This window comes from Rana temporaria, chromosome 10 (assembly GCF_905171775.1).
Source record: "Rana temporaria chromosome 10, aRanTem1.1, whole genome shotgun sequence".
Taxonomy (NCBI): Eukaryota; Metazoa; Chordata; class Amphibia; order Anura; family Ranidae; genus Rana; species Rana temporaria.
The window spans coordinates 6,545,227-6,567,311 of NC_053498.1; the positions used below are offsets into that span (position 1 = coordinate 6,545,227).

Consider the following 22,085-nt stretch of genomic DNA (forward strand, 5'->3'; position numbering starts at 1 on the left):
CTGCTCAAGCTTGGCTTGCATACACACGGTCACACAGAAGTTCTCTGAACTTTCGAGCGACAGAATCCCATACAGACAAATGTAGTTTTCGATAGGAATTTTTTACATCTGAAGAATTGAGAACCTGCTCTCAGTCTTTTGCTGGCAGAAATTCCGACAGCAAAAGTCTGATGTCGCCTACACATGGTCGGAATTTCCGATGAAAAGCTCACATCAGACTTTTGCTGGGCGGAAATTCCGCTCATGTGTATGGGGCATAAGAGCCAGCAGGTGTGTCACGTACCTGGTAGGAGTCTGGAATGACGAGGTCGGCCTCCCTTGTATCTCCAACCCAAGCCCCACTGAAGGTGGAACAGATGGTGGCTAGGGTGAGGAGGAACACAAGTGCCTGTAGGTGTTGCATGCAGAACTTGTAAGTGGAGTTGCAGGCTTGGAGGTGCAGGCAAAGCATCCGGTAAGGAGCTGGACCCAGGAAAGCTGATAGGATGGATAGCCAGCACAGGCACTCGGAGACATCGTTGAGCCAAGCGGGAGACAGGAGCAAGGTCACAGGGATAGCCAAGTTCGGTAACAGGCGGGCAGCGAAGTAACAAGGCATAGGCAGAAGCAAGGTCACATGAGAAGCCAGGATCAGAAACCAGTAATCAAAGTGATCAGAGTCCAAAAGTAGGGTCAAGAAAAGCAAAAAATTATCAGAACACAGCTGAAGACCAGTCAGCACTTCTCAGAAGTCAGAACATCCTTGAAATAGGCCATCTGGTGCCATTTGTGGCTAGGGGCACGCTCCTGCGTGTGCACGCCGTGCGATATGCGCACGTGCATGTGCATTGGCGCATGTGAGAATCTGCGTGTGCGCGCCGGATGCATTCTAACAGTCTTCTTACAAGGTGTTCACCAGAGCCTTTGGTGGTGAGGATGGACTGCGCTGCAACTGGCTCCAGGTCTCGGCCCCCAGGGTCTCCCAGCTCAGTGTTGGAACACAGCGTCGGGCGTGGTGACATCACTGGTGGTCGCGAGAAAGGAGTGCCTGTCTTTCTAGCCAGAGCGCATGCTCTGAAACATCGTCGCGTCATGTACGTACAGGTATGTTGCTTTGTGCAGCCGTGCTATTCTGCCGATGTATATCGTCATTAGGCAGTCAGAAAGCGGTTAAGTGCATAAAAAGGTTTCAGTTTGACAACTTATCGTATTAATTAATGGATTTGCTCAAGTGCACTTTAAAATCAACATCAGATTTCCCACTTACGCAGAGATATTTTTCCCCAACAAACCACAATAAAAGCTTTGACTGTATCGGGTGTGGTATGTATCAATCTCTCGTGTGGTTAGAGTCAATATTTAATCTTGTTAGGTTAATCCTTTAACAAAAGAGCCTCTGCTGTATATCCATCAGCTTGTTATCATTGTGAAACAATTTTTAATACCTTCATTTGTTTATTTCCTCTTTGTGAAGATACCCAGATTCTCAAAGGAGATACGCCGTCGTATCTCTGAGTTGCGCCGTTGTATCTATGCGCCTGAATCATAGAATCAGTTACGCATAGATTTCTATTAGATCCGACCTGCGTAAGTCTGTTACACCGTCGGATCTTAACTGCATATTTACGCTGGCCGCTAGTGGCGTGTACGCTGATTTACGCCTAAAAAAAAGTAAATCAGCTAGATACGCGAATTCACGAACGTACGCCCAGCCGACGCAGTACAGATACGCCGTTTACGTTAGGCTTTTCCAGGCGTAAAGTTACCCCTGCTATATGAGGCGTACATGCGGTGTACCAATGTTAAGTATGGACGTCGTTCCCGCGTCAAATTTTGAACATTTTACGTTGTTTGCGTAAGTCGTCCGTGAATGGGGCTGGACGTCATTTACGTTCACGTCGAAACCAATACGTCCTTGCGGCGTACTTTGGAGCAATGCACATACAGTATTCCACGGACGTGAAAAACATTGGGTCACAAGGTATTTACATAAAACACGCCCCCCTGTTCCACATTTAAATTAGGCGGGCTTACGCCGGCCTATTTACGCTGCGCCGCCGCAACTTCCGGAGCAAGTGCTTTGAGAATACAGCACTTGCCCGTCTAAGTTGCGGAGGCGTAGCGTAAATAGGATATGCTACGCCGGAACAAAGATACGCCGATCTACGAGAATCTGCCCCTTCGATTTTTTTTGCCAGGTGATTGGAACAAATGGTCTGGTTATCTCCATTAATAAGTCCAAAAACAATGCCACAACTAGGGATGAGCTTCGAGTTTGAGTCGAACATCGCCTGTTCGGCGAACAGCGAACAATTTGGAGTGATTGTGGCAAATTCTACACCCTGTAGAAGTCTATGGGAGAAATCTAAAGTGCGAATTTTAAAAGGTTAATGTGCAAGTTATTGTCATAAAAAGTGTTTGGGGACCCGGGTCCTGCCCCATGGGACATGTATCAATGCAAAAAAAGTTTGAAGAAAGGCGTTTTTTTTTCGGGAGCAGTAATTATAATAATGCTTAAAGTGAAACAGTAAAGGTGAAATATTCCTTTAAATTTCGTACCTGGGGGGTGTGTATAGTATGCCTGTAAAGCAGCACTTGTTTCCCATGTTTAGAACTGTTCCTGTTACAAAATGTAATTTCTGGAAAAAAAAAAGTCGGGTGGATTTTTTGGGGGGAACTCCCTGCAATTTTTTTTTTAAATTTGGGGTGAAGTTCCCCTTATAAATCCATACCAGACCTGAAGGGTCTGGAATGGATATTTGTGGGGGACCCAGCGCCATTTAAAAAAAAAATTGACACAGGGTTCCCCTTAATATCCATATCAGACCTGAAAGGCCTGGTAATAAAATTTGGGGGGACCCCCACGCATTTTTTATTTTTTTTATGAATGAATTCTCTCTGAATTGCCGGGAGCCGACAATTCATTATAGCCGCAAGAAAAATTGGTGCTCCCCGGCCGTAGGTCGCCGGTCCCCAAACTTGGCACACTGGTAGAGGAGGACTGGGGCAACAATAAGGCTTACCTGTAGGTAAAATGAATATCTCTAAAAACGGGCACCGTTTGGGAGATATTCACCCTGTATGCATCTGGTGACCTCACATGTGCTCTGAAGGTCCGGCATACCGTACTCTGCCTTTAGAGGTACCAAAGGCATGAGAATGACGCTATTGTGGCTCTGGCTACTCATAGATTAGCTAGTACATCATGCAATTGTCTGGTTGGTTTACTAGACAAATAGGCTCATCACTTTGCAAGGGTATTTTTCCCAGAGCTTAGTGAATGAGGAGAATCTCTGCTAACTTCCATCATCCAATCATGTGCAAGCAAAAAAAATGCTGTTTTTTTTTCTTCCCTGTCTTCTCTGCAAAGTGAAATTGCACCAAATTCACTAAGCTCTGGAGATAATGTTCATGCAGCTTCCCTTGCAAAGTACGGTAAATAGCATATTTCAGTAAATCAACCCCACCCCTTCTTGCACATTAGCCCATTTAGTGCAAAGCAACAGTCCCTCTCACCTATTTACTTTTCCTTGTTCCATCAGAGCAACTTGCTCTGTAGCTTTAGCAGAACTTTCATGGAGAGTGGGGTAAGTTACCTGTTCCATGTCCTCCAGGCCCCCATAATCAGGCCTGAACACTGTCATACATGGGGTTGGACATGGAGATGCAATAGCATTATTCACTAACACCTTTCTACTATTCAAAATATTCTCACCCCACCTTTGGACACACCTCCCCAGGGATTGGCTGGATCCTCTTAATCATTCAAGCCAGCCTCTTTATTCTTCCTCTCACTATGCTTCTAGAACACAGGTGTCAAACACAAGGCCCGCGGGCCGAATACGGCCCTCCAGACCATTTCATGTGGCCCTCGCACCTCTCCTGCAGCTGCAGGAGAGCTTCAGCCCTCCTCTGGTCCTCCTCCAGACCCCTACTTTCTGCATTCAAGCAATGCATCCAGCTTCTTCCCAGCAGCAGCATAATGAAAGGGGGTGCACTGTGATGTAAGGGAGAGTGGGGGACTCAACTTCTGATGGTGGGATGGCTCTTGACATCTAATGTAAGGGGAGGGGATGTGCTGGACATCTAATCTTACAGATACAACCGGCCCTTTTGAGGACAATCATAATGCTGATGCGGCCCACCATGAAATTGAGTTTGACCTCCCTGTTGTAGAATATGATAGAATGCAGGAAGAAGTAATCAGATCAGCAACCTGTGAGACTATTGTGATCACCTTGTTTTTTATATTTTATTATGTATATTGTTTTTTTCATTAAAACCTCTTTATGACCTACACCATTAGAGCCCCCATTTTTTTCTTCTCTTTACATGAATTTGTGGAAGATAATTTTTTTTTTTAATCCTCTCCAGTTGGTTTCCAGTACCCATGCCAGGGTTCTCACTTACCTGAACCAGATCGTGTTTAGATGCTTGGGGGATCTTTTATGATTGCCATACCCAAGGTTTACTAGGATCTTCAGTATTGGAGTAGTCGGTGGCCGATGAACATCTGGTCTTCCTGCCCTTTCCTGGGTTGACGACATCTGACAACCTAGGAGGTAGACTACATTTTCTTCTGGACTTCCAGTGACATCTCTGTGGGACATTCCAAGCTCGATCGATCCACTGTCGTACGACATTTGGGTCCAACAGTTGCGGTAAGCGCATATGTATTCCACCTCATATATGAAGATTTCTGTTGGGAAGTTCCTCACCACCTCATGGACATCTTCATCGTTTTATTGTTTATTTACATTACATTGTTGTTTATATTGTTCACTTTATTGATTTTAATTTCACATTTTGTTCGGGTGCACTTTTTGCCATTACATCCTTTGTGTCACAATATATGGTCACACCCCATTTGGTGTATACAGCCATTGCTTTTTGGCTCACACGTAGCGCTACATTACCATCCACAGCAACCTGTGAGACTAGACTAGTGCGCAGACTTGAGCAAGCAACCCCTGCTCCACCTAAATTTACCTAGTATCCTTCACTGACTGGAAGGGTGCTACATGGTCATCATGCAACAGGCTCTTCCCCAGCTTGTGTGAAGACCAAATCACCTCATGAAATTTACTGATGGCTACTAAACCATAAATGGATAGATAGGGTAGAGGCAGATTGGTAGAACAAAAATGAATAGGACCAGCAAAGTCCACAAGGAAAGCCTTAAGAATTGACTCGCTTTTTATAAGTTTGACCTGCATAGATGGTTCTCTTTGAAAGGCTGGATTTGAGCCCGGGATTCAATTAACCTAACCAGTTGCATTGTTTAGTGACTTTGCATACAAAACCTGTTCTACCTAGAGGAACGTGCACAGCAAATGGATACTAAGATTAGAGAACTGAAACCATTGCACCATTTTCTAAGTTATGCTATATGCATCTTCTGTTGATTTTACTGTTGGGCAGGAGTGTAGATCCAACCAGGTGGAGGGTGAATAGGTCCTCAAGCCTATATATTGACTTCTTCTTAGCACAGGACTAGCTCAATCACTCACTCTCAACAGCCGGTCGTAGGTCGTAGGTGCTGAAAATGCCCCCCTCGGCTTATACTCGAGTCACTTTTTTGCGCCTGATCTCCCAGACTTTGGAGACTCGATACCGGCTTGGCACACGTGTAGCCCCATTTCTCCTCTACAAGTGTGCAAAGTTAATTGTCTGGGGGACCTACGGCCAAGGAACCACCGGTTTTTCAAAGACGGGCACCCCTTCCATAGACTTTCGTGTTAAACTGTAATTTCTTAGGTGAATTTGGGGACCCGGTACGGGCCGGTCGTAGGTCCCCTGGACCCGGAACATTTTTCGTGCTAAAAATGCCCCCCTCTGCTTATACTCGAGTCACCTTTTTGCGCCTGATCTCCCAGACTTTGGAGACTCAATACCGGCTTGGCACACATGTAGCCCCATTTTTCCTCTACAAGTGTGCAAAGTTTATTGTCTGGGGGACCTATGGCCGGGAACCACCAATTTTTCAAAGCCGGGCACCCCTTCCATAGACTCCCATGTTAAACATCAGTCTAGTCATGGGAAACAGTGAGGCATGGGCATAGGGTTGCCACCTCATCCCTTTAAACCCGAACACATATTAATTACACAGGTTCTGTGGCTGATTAAGGTGGTAATTAAACTCACTTGTTGCCTTTCCTGCATTAAATTAGCCTCAGAACCTGTGTAATTCATATGTGTTCGGGTTTAAAGGGATGAGGTGGCAACCCTACATGGGCATAGTGAGGCATGGGCACAGTGAGGGATGGACACAGTGAGGCATGCACATGGGCACAGTGAGGGATGGACACAGTGAGGCATGCACATGGACACAGTGAGGCAAGGGCACAGTGAGGCATAGACACAGTGAGGCATGGGCACAGTGAGGCATGGACACAGTGGGGAATGGACACGGTGAGGCATGGACACAGTGAGGCATGGGCACAGTGAGGCATGGGCACAGTGAGGCATGGACACAGTGAGGCATGGGCACAGTGAGGCATGGACACAGTGAGGCATGGGCACAGTGAGGCATGCACTTGGACACAGTGAGGCAAAGTGAGGCACAGTGAGGCATGCAGATGGACACCTTAGGCCAGGGGTGTCCAAACTTTTTTCAAAGAGGGCCAGATTTGATGAAGTGAACATGTGTGAGGGCCGACCATTTTGCCTGACATTCTTTGAACCATTAAAATTAATGTAATCTGACAGGACTTGTCCGGTCCCTTCCCTGTCCCCTCCCTGTCCCCTCCCTGTCCCCTCAGAGGCTGCCTGAACGATAAATAGGGTATATAGCTTTTGTGGCCCCCCCCCAACAAATCCCAGTGGCGCTCAGGGTTTCATTGGAGCCACAAAAGATATATATATATATATCCAAATGACCAGTGGGGCCGCATTAGACTGTAACGAGGGCCGCAATTGACCCGCGGGTCGGACTTTGGACATGCCTGCCCTAGGCTTATACTCAAGTCAATACGTTTTCCCAGTTTTTGTGATCAAATTTGGTGCCTCGACTTATATTCGCGACTGCTTATACTCGAGTATATACGGTATATCACTGTTAACAAATTTTTTGGTCAATTCTATTTGATAATTCAATTTGATATTTCTATTAAATTACTCTTAAAGCTTACCATAATTGTTACAATCTTTTTAACAAATAACATTAGATTTACCAAAAAAACATATAAGGACCTATCTAAATTATGCAATTATACTGTATCCATTCAGGCAGACTCGTGCCCTATGTAGCTGTTGCTAGATGAAAATAAATTTGCACAGTCAGATTGTAATGTGCCTGGGGTCTTCTTAAAGTAATTCATTTCATATAAAAGAATCAACTAATTCAGCGTCTCCTTGTAATCCAGAAGTAATAAAATTATGCCAGACATGTATACTGTAGATCTCTGGCCAGGGGAGTTTGGCACACGGCCGGCATAAAAAATGATCTCTATGAGCTGGCAGCGATCCCAGATCTCTAATTAAATGAACTCGTAGAACAAAAAGTCAAGTTTCATTTACGCAAGTGAAGGTTCTGCTTGGCAAAATGCCCTTCAAACACTGAAACATACATAGGCCCAGATTCACAAAGAGCAAGGCGCACATTACGCCGCCTTAGAGTAACCACCGTACGCTACGCCAACGCAGCGCAGAGAGGCAAGCATTGCATTCAGCAAGCCAGTGCTCCCAACGCTGCGCCAGCGTGGCATGGGTTTCGAAGGCGCATGTCGGCGTAGGTGGAAGTGGACGTGACCCCATGCAAATGAGGCGTGACCCCATGGAAATGATGGGCCGAGCGCCAGACAGGTACGTATCACGAACTGCACATGCGCCGTGACGTGGACGCACCCCAATGTGCCTGCTCACAACCACCCCGGCAAAACTGCCTAAGCTACGCCGGATCATTGCGTATGCCGTGAACATAACGTACGCCCAGCCAGACACACGTCCAATGCACAATACGCTGGCTTGTGTTCCCTGGTGCAGACCTGTGCATGTTGCCAGGTTGCACCTCCTTTACGGGGAATAACTTTACGCCAGACGTATAACTTACGCGCATCTCGCGTAGCATGCGCAGGTCACACGCACGTTCGTGAATCGCCGTATTTCCCTCATTTGCATATTTGAATGGCTAAACAATGGGAGCGGCACCATGCGCCCAGCCTAAATGTGCGCCCACCCTACGCCCGTGGTGAGCAAGCTACGTCGGCGGGGTGTAGCCTGGTTTTAGGCGCATGTCTGTTTGTGGGTCGGGCGCACAGATACGACGGCGCACATTTGCACTTACGTCGGCGTAACTTCTTATACGTCCGCGTAAGTGCTTTGTGAATCTGGGCCACTGTCCCTTCCACTTACTTTATACATATTATTGTGCGGCAGAATAAAATGTTAGATGCAATTCGCCGCGTACACACCACCGTTTTTCAGGACGAGAAAATTGCAATTTATTAAATTGGTCGTGAAAAACGACCGTGTGTGGGCTCCAGAGCATTTTTCTTGACGAGAAAAATGGCCAATAAAAATTTAGAACCTGCTCTATTTTGTCCCGTCGTTTTTCACGTCGTCGTTTTTCTCGTCGTGAAAAACGGTCGTGTGTACTCTTTAACGACGCATGCTCAGAAGCAAGTTATGAGAAGGGAAATTTGCATAATCAGCCCAAAGGGTGGCGCCATTCAAATGGAACTTCCCCTTTATAGTGCCGTCGTACGTCACCGCGCTTTCCTTGAGCATTTTTTATCGCGAGCGTGTGCAGGCAAGGCAGGCTGCGACATCGGACACTTTTGACACATTTTTGTAATTTTCACAGCGAAAAGTGCTATAAAAATGCACTGATTACTGTGAAAATGACAATGGCAGTGAAGGGGTTAACCACTAGGGGGCGCTGTAGGGGTTAAGTGTGCCCTAAGGGAGTGTTCTTACTGTAGGGGGGCGTGGCTGTGCGTGTGACATCACTGATCGGTGTTCCCTAAGAACAGTGACAGCCACACTAGGAAGCACGGGGAGAGGTTTGTTTACACTCACCTCTCCCCGTTCTTCCTCTCTGTGACCCGATCGCGAGACACCGGCGGCGATCGGGTCCGCGCGTCCCGTGGGCGTGGTCACGGAGGACAGGACCGGGTCGTGACCCACGGCTGGGCTTCTTAAAGGGGACGTACCTGTACATCCATATGCCCAGCCGTGCCATTCTGCCGACGTAAATAGTCGTGCGGCGGTCCTTAAAGCGTTATACTTACCTCCACTGTGCGGTTCGTTTTGCACAGAGTGGCCCCGATCCACGTCTTCTGGGGTCCCTCGGCGGCTGTCTCTGGTCCTCCCCGCAATTACTCACCACAGTCATGTGAGAGAGCTCGCATGGTGGTGAGTAGTTGCGGACACCAGGAGCGGACTGACCATTGAGGCACCCGGGCACTGCCCGAGGGCCCCATGCCACTAGGGGGCCCCATCAGGGTAGCCAGGCTCAGTAAAACCAGGGACAGTATGTAAAAACCTGTGTTTTTTTTACATTTGTCCGTGCTATGTCTGAAACCGACATGCTTTTGATGTGAAAATCTGCACTGCCTCCTGGCATGGTGGCCATCTGTAAGCCCGGGGGCCCCATAATCTTCTATTGCCCGGGGGCCCCATGAGTTGTCAGTCCGCCCCTGGTGGGGGTGCCCTTCCGTGATACAGCGAGTGGCCATAGCTGCTCACTGTATTACTTGGCCCCGCCACCTCGGCACGCCGCGTCACAGGATGTGATCGACAGCAGCGCCAGCTAATGGCTGCGCTGCTGTCAATCCATCCGCTCTAGCCAATCAGCGGCCAGGCTGAGTGGCGAAGAGGATCTCGGGACCGCGCGGGACTTTCGAGGAGTCAGGTAAGTATAACGGGGGCTCGAGGGGCCGGCATTATGAGATGTTTTTTCACCTTAATGCTTGGGGACTGCATTAACCTCCCTGGCGGTATGATTATTTCAGAAAAAAGGTGCTGAAAGCGGTACCATTATTTGCAAGGAAATTTGGCGTTTTATACTGTAGGCCTGTAATTCTTAGGAATAACTCCATTAAAGCTGTCCAAACAAGAGTCTAGTAGGCATCCCGGGTATGAATTTTTTTAAAAAACAAAATTATAAATTATAATATAATAAATAATTATTAATATTTATAATAAATAATTATAAATATTTATAACAAATAATAATATAATTATAATAAAAATTATTCAATTATGTAATCAACTCAAAATCACTGAAATTTGCTCAGTTGCAGAATTGTTGCTGTCATTACTTTTATTTTTTTTATGACGGATTTCCCCACAAATCGCTATCGCACAATTCTGCAAGTGATTATAATTTATTATCGCGATTTTCTAGCTGGTCTAAAACCACTTTTGACATAAAGGGACACTTTTGGTTGCTATGGACAATCTACAGTTTGCAGGCAGAAAGAACGGTTTTTATTATATAAAAGTACATGTAGGGCACTGGGCAGACCACTAGGGACAGGGGGGTGCGTATTTTTTACATACAGTACTGTAATCTATAAGATTACAGTATACTGTATGTAAGGTGTTTGTTTACCTTTTTGAATTTGGCGCCGATCTCCGCCCCCGTGCGTCGTACCGTCGCAGGGAACGGAGATCAGCGGGACACAGAGGCACGCTCACACAGCGCGGTGGCATCGCTGGATCCAGGGACAAGGTAAGTAAACCAAGCCTGTGGATTCTGCGAGGCGAGCCCGAGTCTGACTCGGAGTTACCGATCGCAGCAGAAAAATGTAACCCCGAGTCAGACTCGGGCATACCGCCAGGGGGGTTAAGGTGATTTTTTTTTTACTTTACAACTCATTTAAGGGATTAAATGGGGTCGGAAGGAAAGCCCTGTTTGCATGATATGTCAAGGGGACCCGGTAGATTTTATACACAAGGTTTGGCGGTGCCCAAAATGATTTGTGTACTGGCAGTCTATTATAGATACTATTATTAGAGCTTATCAAACACAAGTTGTTCCAGTCCCCTGGGTGTGTATCCCAGGGAATGTAGATGAGGAATTGTATCCTAATGAGACATGGATGACAATAAATCATCGCATCGAATTGAAGCATCTCCATATCCACCAACATTAGAGGACTGGAGAGCCCATGCCAGTTTGATTGAAAAGTTATAGCGTCTACAAAATTGGGGATAGTTTTATGGCATTTTTATTAATATTTTCTTTTCTTACTAGTAATGGCAGTGATCAGCGATTTTTATCATGACTGCGACACGATATGGCGGACGCACCGGACACTTTTGGCGCTATTTTGGGACCATACGCATTTATATAAATATAACTGGCAGGGAAGGGGTTAACCACTAGGGGGCTAGGAAGGGGTTACGTGTGTCCTAGGGAGTGATTCTAACTGTGTGGGGGCGGAGCTTACTGTGACACGACACCGATCACTGCCGATGACAGGGAGCAGACGATCAGTGTCCTGTCACTAGACAGAACAGGGAGATGCCTTGTTTACACTGGCCTCTCCCTGTTCTGCCGCTCTGAGACACGGTCACAGAGCTTGTGGCAGGGGCCCGCGTGGTCAGCAAGCGGTTAAAATAACAAACATGTTATACTTACCTGCTATGTTCAGTGGTTTTGCACAAAGCAACCCTGATCCTTCTCTTTTCGGGTCCCCCGCTGGCACTCCTGGCCTCTCCCTCCTGTTGAGTGCCCCCAGAGCAAGCAGCTTGCAATGGGGGGCACCCAAGCAGGCGTGTTCCTGAGCTGCTGCTCTGCGTGTCCATTCAGGCATGGCTCGGCCCCACCCCCTTTCTCTCTCCTCATTGGCTCTCTGGCTGTGATTGTCAGCAGCGGGAGCCAATGGCTCAGCCAATGAGAAAAGGGGGGGTCCCTGAGAGCCAATACTCTCATGCACATCGCTGGATCAAGAGGAGGCTCAGTTAAAGCGGAATTCCACCCAAAAGTGGAACTTCCGCTTAAATCACTTCTCGCCCCCTTACATGCCACATTTGGCATGTAACTTTTTTTGGGGGGGAGTGGGGGCTTCAGTAGGAGTGGGGCTTCCCTCCCACTTCCTCCTTCAGACCCAGGGACGGCTCAGGTCACTCGTCATATCGCCTTTTGGCGGCCCCTCCATGTAGACGATCGCCTGGGACACGTGACAGGGAGCTTACCCAGACTTGTTTATTCCCTGACTTGTTCATTCCCCGACTTGTTCTTTTTCCAACTTTGGTGGTGGTGGGTCAGCCAACCCCCTGTGACCTTTGACCCCTGGTAATCCGCCTTCTGACCTTTGACCTCTGGGGGAGGTCCCTGTTCTAATTTCTGAGTCCTAGCCATATTCTTCAATGAGAAACCCTAACCCTAATCCCTAACCCCTAACCCCGATCAGGACTCGCAGCGGGGTTAGGGATTAGGGTTAGGGCATGTGCCCAGCCGTGAAGCCGAAAGCTGTCACGGCCGGGTGCCCACAGTCAGAATGGAGGCACCAGCGGAGAGGGGGGAGAGGAGTAATGCATGAAGGTAAAAGACGTTCCGCCCTTAGAACCACTTTAAAGTTTAATACATAGACAGCAATGACTTCCGATATTGTATCCAAAATCAAACGATTACTGGTAATTATGTAGTTCCAGTATTAAAATTTCTGATGTAATCATTAGAAAGTACACGTTAAATGATTGAAGGTTGAGTAGGCTATAAAAATGAGTTCCTTTGATAAAACATCAAATTACCGTCTACCCTAATTGTACGAGGATTGTACAAAACACTGCAGCCTTCTATGCTGTATTTACCGCCTTCCCTTGGCAAGTTGGATCATGTCCTGTAATAATGTTTTTGAACAAGTTCTACTAAACTGCTAAAACAGGATCTGTTACATAAGAGCTCATAGTAAGTACAAGATTGACACAACTTTCACCCAGGAGTTACACATTTTTTTTTCCAGTGAAACCCAATTAGACAAATGTATGAATCTGGAGTAATAGCGGTGTGAATCGTGTGTGGAAATATTTATAAATAGACTCATTGGAGTCTATTTAAAAAACAAATAATACAACGTGGGCAATTTTGTAAAAAAAAAAAAAAGTAAAATTCTTGAAAAAATGCATAAATAAACTCCTTGGGGCAGATTCATCAAGGGGATACGACGGCGGATCTCCTGATCCGCCGTCGTATCTCTGAGATCCCACGGTCGGATCTATGTGACTGATTCATAAGAATCAGTTCCGCATAGATCTCCCTTAGATCCGACTGGTGTAAGTGCCTTACACCAGTCGGATCTTAGGCTGCAATCTACCGCCGGCCGCTAGGTGTCATCGCAGTTTTTTACGCGTCTTATATGCAAATGAGGAGAACCGCCGATTCAAGACCGTTTTTTTTAACGTCGTTTGCGTTCGGCTTTTTCCGGCGGATAGTTACCCCTATATGAGGGGTAGCTAATGTTAAGTATGGCCGTCGTTCCCGCACCGAGATTCAAATTTTTACGTCGTTTGCGTAAGTCGATCGGGAATACGGATGGCCGGAATTTACGTAGCCGTCGAAAACATTGACGTCCTAGCGACGTCATTTGGAGCATGCACACTGGCAAATTTCGCCTGCGACGCATGCGCAGTTAAATCGGCACCGGAACGCGCCTGATTTAAATTGTACACTCCCCCTAGCCGCGGAATTTGAATTCCGCCGGGGGAGTTACGATCCGACGGTGTAATTTTCGAGGTAAGTGCTTGGTGAATCATGCACTTGCCTCGCAAAATTGGACCGGTGGATCGAAAATCAGATAGATTACGCGGATCTAAAGATCCGCTAATCTATCTGAATCTGCCCCCTTGGCATCTATTTAAAAAAATAAACAATTTTGAAAAACAATAGGAATTTCAAGTTAACCACTTAAGGACCGCCTCCTGCACATATACGTCGGCAGAATGGCACAGCTGTGCACAGGCATGTACAGGTGCGTCGCCTTCAAGAGCCCGGCCGTGGGTCGCGCGCGTGCCACCCGATCCGAAGATTTTTTTAATGTAGAATGTTATAAAATAAAGATATGCCTTTCCTAAGGGCCCTAGGGGATTTAATGAAGATCCAGGCCATTTGGGGGATCTTCCATGACCAAGTGTTGAGTGAGGCAGGGCAGCTGCGCAGATATAAGAACCTATCAGATTGTGGAAGATGATGTTCCTCTTGGAGCGAGGAAAACGATTTGACTTTATCCTTATCTACTAGATCTGATAAGTACGTAATGCCCTTGCGTTTCCAGCCTGCGTAAGATGATGACTCTATAAGGTGGCGTAGGGTGTCAATAGGGATGGGTAGCATTGATTGAGTGGGGTAAGAAGACAAGATTTTTGGTAATCGGGACCAGACTCTGATGGTCGCAACTATGGTCGGTGATACATGGGTGAAGGATTTCGTTCCTAGCAAGGAGGCGAATAGCCAGGAGGATAAATTACCCCCTGGTACCATGGACGTTTCAATTTGTCCCCATAATGTGGTCGGAGGGGAGAGTAGGAACCACTCCCTGGATTGTGTGAGGATAGAGGCCATGTAATAGTCTTAGAAATCAACATATGCCATTCCTCCTGCTAAGCGGTGCTTGATTAACTGAGAATGACCACATCTGACTTTCTTTAGTTGCCAAATAAATTTGGATATAATCGTTTGTAGAGATTTGAAATAACTAAGGGGTAGAGGGATGGGAATGGTTCTAAATAAGTATAGTATTTGGGGGAGGTGGAACATTTTAAACGCTGCTAGGTGTCCCATCCAGGAGAACTCAAAGGACGTCAGCCTGGTGAGGTCGGTCTGTAGCTTTGTTCGGATCGGTAAATAATTAGCTAAAAGCAGTGTCTTAGTCGATTTGGTCAGCTGGATGCCTAAGTATGTAATGCTATGTTCTGCCCAAACATATGGGTATTGTAGCTCGAGTTGCTGGCGGGTGGACGAGTCCATGCCTAGGTCAAGTATGTACGATTTAGTCTCGTTGACTTTGTAATACGAAACGTCACTGAACCAGTCGAGCGTCCTCTGGACCTCTGGGATTGAGCGAACAGGGTCTGTAATCATGAGGATCACGTCATCTGCGAATAAACTTATTTTATGTTCCAGACCAGCAAGGGATATACCAGAAAATGTGTTGTTAGATCTAATTTTTTCTGCTAGGGGCTCCATGACAAGGTTAAATATTGTGGGTGATAGTGGGCATCCTTGTCTTGTCCCATTGGAGATTTGGAAGGGTGCGGAAAGGGTATTTGCGGAGAATACTTGGGCTGAGGGATTGGAGTATAAGGCATCATGTATTGTTCCCGTAAGTCCAAACTTGGACAGTACTGCTGATATGTATCCCCAGTGGACCCGGTCAAATGCCTTTTCGGCGTCTAGGGATAATAGGAGTGCAGGGAGTTTTGTGGATTCTACATGGTATATAATATTAATCATTCTTCTGGTGGCGTCCGAGGCTTGGCGGCCTTTAGTGAATCCTGATTGGTCTATCGATATAAGGGAAGGGAGTATGTCTTCTAATCTATTGGCTATAATGTTTGCGAATATTTTTAGATTGAGGTTAAGTAACGAGATAGGTCGAAAGATTTTTGGAGACGCGGGATCCTTGCCCGGTTTGGGCAAAGTTACCACCCTGGCGTTGAGCATTTCAGTAGGGAAAGAAGCGGATTTGGTAGCTAGGTTAAACGTTTCGCACATTGTAGGTGCCAGTATATGTTTGAATTGCTTGTAATGTTCCCCCGTGAAGCCATCAGGACCAGGGGATTTGGAGTTGGGTAATTTGTCTATTACTGATATTATTTCATTGATCGTGAAGGGAGCGTTCAGGTCTGAAAGTTTTTGGGGGCTTATAGATGGGAGAGTCAAGCCATCTAGGAATGTTTTGATCGCAGCGGGCGAGGGTTGATTGGTGGTCGGATCTTTCTTGAGATTGTACAGATCCGCATAATATGCACTAAAATCTTTCGCTATAGCCTGGGGTTTAAGGAGTTTTTTGTTCGAGTGAGGGTGATGTATGAAAGGGATTTTCGTTTTGGCTCTTTGGCCTTTAACTCGTAGGGATATTGCCTTGCCTGCCTTGTTCCCTGTCGTGTACGAAGTGGCTTTAAATATTCTACAAGCTTTTGCGTGTTTCTCAAGGAGAAAGGCCCTTAGTTCGTGACGTAGAGTGAATATTTTAGATTGAAGGAGCGGGGAGGGATTAGTTTTATTTTGGGATTCAGTGGTGGCTATGTCTGCTGTGAGTTCATCTAAACGTTGGGTTCTTTTCTTTTTAGCTCTAGCACCCATTTGAAGAAACACCCCCAGAATTACTGCCTTGTGGGCAATCCACACCACCAGCGGGTCGGATACTGACGCCTGGTTGAGCGAAAAATACTCTTCCAATTGTTGTTTAATAGGTGCAGAATAACACGGTGCGTCAAGGAGATAGTTGTTAACCCTCCAGATATAGGAATTGGGTTGATTAGAGTCATCAGAGATGGTAATGCTAATAGGGGCATGGTCCGACCAGGTGGTGGTGTGAATGTCAGATTTCGAGATCTTATGTAACAATCGACTATCTGCTAAAAATAGATCAATACGCGAGTAGGTGTTATGACGCGGCGAGAGGAAGGTGAAATCTCTCTCACTCGCATGACAACACCTCCATACGTCATACAACTCATTGGAATTGATAAACTTATCCAAAGGGGATGCACATCGTTTACTTCCTGTAGTGGAGTCCATTGCATTGTTAGGGACCATATTAAAGTCTCCGCACATTAGTAAATGGCCTTGTTGGATTTTCCGGGCTGCTCGTAGTGTCTTCCTTAGAAAGGTCATTTGGCCATGGTTCGGGGCGTAGATGGAAACCAAAGTGTAAAGTACATTGTTGATCGAACATATCAGGAAGATATACCGCCCATCCGGGTCAGTAACACAGCTCAGCAGGTTGAAGATAACAGTGTTCCTGATAGCAATCAGTACTCCTCGTTGTTTTTTAGGAAAGGAAGACTGAAACACATGCGGGAACTGCCTGTGTTGGCATTTAGGAGAAGCGTTCAAAGCAAAGTGCGTCTCCTGGACGCAAAGCACGTCACAGTTATGGGCAAGTGCTGACTTCCATAAAGAGGAACGTTTTGCGGGGTGATTTAGCCCTTTTGCGTTGAGGGAAAGTATGGTGATCCCCATGTTACGCGGTGATACGGTGTAGTGATGAATGTAAGTACTCACAGTTGTGGACAGATGAAGTATCAGAGCTCAAGAGACCGGTCGATGAGGATGGGCACGTTGGAATCGGTGCTTTGGCAAGACAGACAGGGATTCAGTGCCTGGCTCTATAGAGGTACAAAACAAGATAAAGTTAAAGTTTAACGTTAGTCTACGTGGGTGAGCTAAATTTGCCTGGATCAGATGAAGGCACAAACTTGGTAGAAAAAAAGGAAGCGAAAAAAAAGAATTTAAAACAGAGATATCAAAGAAAAACAAAATTCACACAGGAATGTCAGCAGGAACAGCTCTGGTGAGCAGCTGACTAAGAACGGGGGAAAGTTCAGCAAACAGGTGTTCAAGCGCATATCCAGACCGGACTGTGACAAAGTAGCATATTGGGCTCCTTGTTCAGCGGTGGTTGCTCTTGTGTTTCCCTCGGTCAGTACCAAAGGTAAACGGGTTGGGAGTAGCGTTGGGGTCCAGTTGATTGTGCGAGGGGTCTGGCAGGATTACCCATGAGTGTAGCAGTTTCATGCCCCCTTCTAGGGTAGAGATGGTGTGGGGAATACCATTGTAAGTGACCAAGATGGTCGCTGGGTGTCGCCATTTGTAAATAATTTTGTGATTATTCATGGCTTTAGTTATAGTTTTTAATTGACTCCTCATTTGGAGCGTGTACTGAGACAGGTCAGCATACAATTGAATATCACAGTTGGGCACAGTTGATGTAAGGGGTACTCTAATGGGGACAATTGACGTACGTGCAGGCCCGTTGCTACAGGACAGGCAATGCAAACAATTGCTTGGGGCCCCGAGCTGGCCTGGGGCCCCCAACTGAGGAGGGTCTCGGCACTGAGGGGGTTTGCACTGAAGGGGGTCTCTGCACTGAGGGGGGTGTGAACTGAAGGGGGTGCAGAGGGCTGTGTAATGTAAAGGGGTCCAGAAGTGCAGAGTGCTATTTAATGTAAAGGGGTGCAGGGGGCTGTGTAATGTAAAGGGGTCCAGAAGTGCAGGGTGCTGTGTAATGTAAAGGGGTCCAGAGGTGCAGTTGTGGAGAGGGGGTACACAGTAGTAACAAAGAGATATTGAAGGATGCAGAGAACACAGTGGGGTGTTTTTACATTTTAACGTGGGGGGGTGCCAGATATTGGATCTGCCCCGGGTGCCAAATGCTCTAGGTACGCCCCTGCCGGCCGGTGTTCTGCCAAAAAAAGTTTCGCCCGTGCGTGCGGGGGGGGGGGGGGGTCCTCCATGTTCATTTTGCTTGGGGCCCCCTAATTCCTTCAAACGGCCCTGTGTACGTGGTCACTTTATTATGGACAAAGGATGTAAGGGGCATTTTGATGGGGATCTGAACTGCTTGCCGACCAGCCGCCGCAGTTTTACTGTGGAAGAATGGCACGGCTGGGCGAAGCAACGTTATCCAGTCTGTCCAGCATTGTAATCCATTATCGATGTCCCGCGGGGATCCATTCTCCAGCGGGGAATGAAGCACGATCTTGCCTGCACCGGAGGCACCCGCCTAATGACGCGCAAGCTGTTTGACAGTACCTTTATAACCAAGGGCGGGGCCACCCATGACAAGTGACCACACCCCCTCTGACACATCACGGTAAACCCCCGTGACTCGTTAGAGGGGGGCATTCATTTCCCCCTGGGAGGTGTTTAATGGCCTTGTGTCCTGTCAGAGGGGGGGGGGGTATTGTTGGTTTGCTGCCTCCCTCCCCCCGTATTATCGAGCACCAGCCGTCACTGCCTAGGAATCTATTTTTTAAACATGAGGAAAAAATGGCCAATTTTGAATAAATATATAAAATGAAAATATATTTATCTAACAAATCTAAGGAACAGTCCAGTCACTGCTCTATAGCCACTGGAAGAATGGAGGAGGATGGCAGGTAAGGCTTCACTGGCTGCATACTTCCTCCAGGCCAACAATACGAAGATGCATGACACAACTGGAAAGAATTCCATGTCAAAATGAAAAATGTGAATGAAAGGTAAACACCCAAAGACGAAACTTGTTTTTCTAATCTTGCTCAATGAAATATCAGGCTACACTGGGATAGGTTAGGACTTCAGCAATGGACTTGTGAACCTGACCCAGCTAATTTTCTATCAGTTACATTAAAACCAGGTATTGCCAACATTTTTCTATAGTGTTCAGCATGATAGAATGACCAATGATATGCCCTAAGGAATTATGGGGCCCCTTACACAGCTTCAGGCATGGCTCTGAGGCAATTGCGCGGTCGTGCGACGTGGCACTCAAACAAAATTGACGTCCCTTTTTCCCCACAAATAGAGCTTTCTTTTGGTGGTATTTGATCACCTCTGCGGTTTTTATTTTTTGCGCTATAAACAAAAAAATAGCGAAAATTAAAAAAATAAATAAATAACTATATATGTTTTTACTTTTAGCTATAATAAAAATCCACCAAAATTTTTTAAAATAAAAATGTATTCATCGGTTTAGGCCAACATGTATTGTTCTCCATATTTTGGTAAAAAAATTGCAATAAGAATATTTTAATTGGTTTGCGCAAAAGATATAGGGCCAGATTCTCAGTCGAGATACGACGGCGTATCTCCAGATACACTGTCGTATCTCTGCATTGCGCCGTCGTATCTATGTGCCTGATTCTTAGAATCAGTTACGCATAGATATCAGTTAGATCTGACAGGCGTAAGTCTCTTACGCCGTCGGATCGTAACTGCACATTTACGCTGGCCGCTAGGTGGCGCTTCCGTCGAGTATGCAAATTATCTAGATACGCGAATTCCCGAACGTACGCCCGGCCGACAGAGTAAAGTTACGCCATTTACGTTAGGCTTTTCCCAGCGTATATATGGTGGCGTAAGTGCGGCGTAACAATGTTAAGTATGGCCATCGTTCCCGTGTCGAAATTTGAAAAAGTTACGTCGTTTGCCTAAGTCGTCCGTGAATGGGGCTGGACGTCATTTACGTTCACGTCGAAACCAATGATGTCCTTGCGGCGTACTTTGGAGCAATGCACACTGGGAAATTCCACGGACGGCGCATGCGCCGTTCGGGAAAACCGTCAATCACGTCGGGTCACAAAACATTTACATAAAACACGCCCCCTGTTCCAAATTTGAATTAGGCGGGCTTACGCCGGACAATTTACGCTACGCCGTCACAACTTACGGAGCAAGTGCTTTGAGAATATAGCACTTGCCCGTCTAAGTTGTGGAGGCGTAACATAAATCGGATACGTTAAGCCGCCGCAAAGATACGCGGTTCTATGTGAATCTAGCCCACAGAGTCTGAAAAAAAGGCAAGGTCCTTAAGTGGTTAATTCCAAATTTAGATACATTTAACTTGCAGTCCTCCTTAGGCCCCATACTCACGACCAAACATGTTTGCTGAAACTGGCCCGCGGACCAGTTTCAGCAGACATGTTTGGTCGTGTGTAGTTACGAGCGTACAGAATTTCACCGTACATTTGCCCGCCGGGCCGTTTTTCAGCAGACATTTATTTCCAAACTTGTTTTAAAACCGTCCGCTCAAATCCTGTCCGAACGGACATGTTTGGTGGTGAGTACACAAAACCAACGTACAAAAACCCCGCGCATGCTCAGACTAAATGAGGCCACGGGAGCGCTCGTTTAGGTAAAACTCACGTTTGTTTGGGATATGGCACATTCGTCAATAGAAAGATTAATTCTAGCAATAGAACACTGAAGCAAACCACACAATAAACAACGCTTGATGCCGTCGTTTTATTCATTCTTCTCTTGCTAGAAATAATCAGTTATTTAGCTCATGTTATTTCAACTGAGTTGTTCCATACTGAAAAGTGACATTTGTTAGCTGTGATGTAGTATGATTTTTGCAAACTTTTATTGGCCCGACGTATCATATTTTTAGTGGTCCTCCACATTTCCACTTTTTTGCTTTTAATGTTTAATGGTTATCTTTCCCACTTTATTTAGGTGTTTATAGTTATGTCACCATTTAGAATATTTTAATAGGAAATAGTTTTGATTTTGCTTTTGTTTGTATATTTAACTGGATTATTTTGAAGGTTGTTTAAATTGTCTACCATGTTGGCACACCAAATGCCCCCCCCCCCCCATGAGTTAGTGAATATTTTAGATTAAACATTGTATTTGTTTGTAATGTTTGATGCCTAAAATAATACCCACAGTATTACAAACAATAGGCACGTTTTTCAAATCAACAAAAAGGCTTTTATTTGAGCAAATTATAAAAAGGATCAAAAACAGAATGGCAGCACTTGAACAGCTAGCAAAATACATGCAAACTTGCATTTCAAACATGGTGAAGGATAAACTAGCCAACCTCAGGAAGCACACAAAATAAAATCTGAAGCAGCAGCACATAACCAAAGGAACCCAAGCTGTGGTAGTCCAAACAAGATGCCATTTGTGGGGGATCAAATGGAAGGCAGGGCATCAACGTCTCCTCTTCCTTGCAACCTTCCCTCCAGGCTGCCTTACAGCGGGTCTTCCCTGGGCCCTTGCAGGTGGGGATGATGTGGCAGCAGGAGTATGATGTTCAGCAAGCCGGGCCGGGTCACATAGCCCAGTGTCTGGGGTCAGCAGCTCCCTCTGCATCCACCAAAGGGCCTGGTTGATCACGCCCTTTGCCAGTTGCCTCTGCTCCTCCGTGCCTTTATTCAGGTCATGTGCCACGGAGGCACTGTAGGCCTCAGTGGGGTTGAGGGGGGCCCTCATGATGGCACTCGCCTCCTGAATCATTTTGAGGCTGGCTTCCTCCACTGCCCCCAATTTCTTCTTACGGCCTGGTGGCCTAATATAAAGGGGAGGAGCCTGGCTGGTGGTGCTTGTCCTGGGGAGCTGCTCAACGCCACTGGGCCCGGCCTCCTCCTGGCTGCCACTGACCCCTTCATCCTGGCTGACAGTGAGGAGAGGATCTGCCACCTCCTGGCTGGTCTCTTCTTCC

The 22,085-nt window shown here is 46.5% G+C and overlaps 1 protein-coding gene across 1 annotated transcript in view; it reads right to left on the reverse strand.

Annotated features, from left to right (window-relative positions):
• The window catches only part of LOC120916226 (IgGFc-binding protein-like), a 117,905-nt gene extending 100,669 nt beyond the window's left edge, over window positions 1-17,236 (reverse strand). Inside the window, exon 1 of the mRNA XM_040327087.1 lies at window positions 17,156-17,236. The gene's annotated coding sequence lies outside the window, so the exon portion shown is untranslated. The remainder of the gene's footprint in view (window positions 1-17,155) is intronic.
• Between the last annotated feature and the right edge of the window lie 4,849 nt (window positions 17,237-22,085).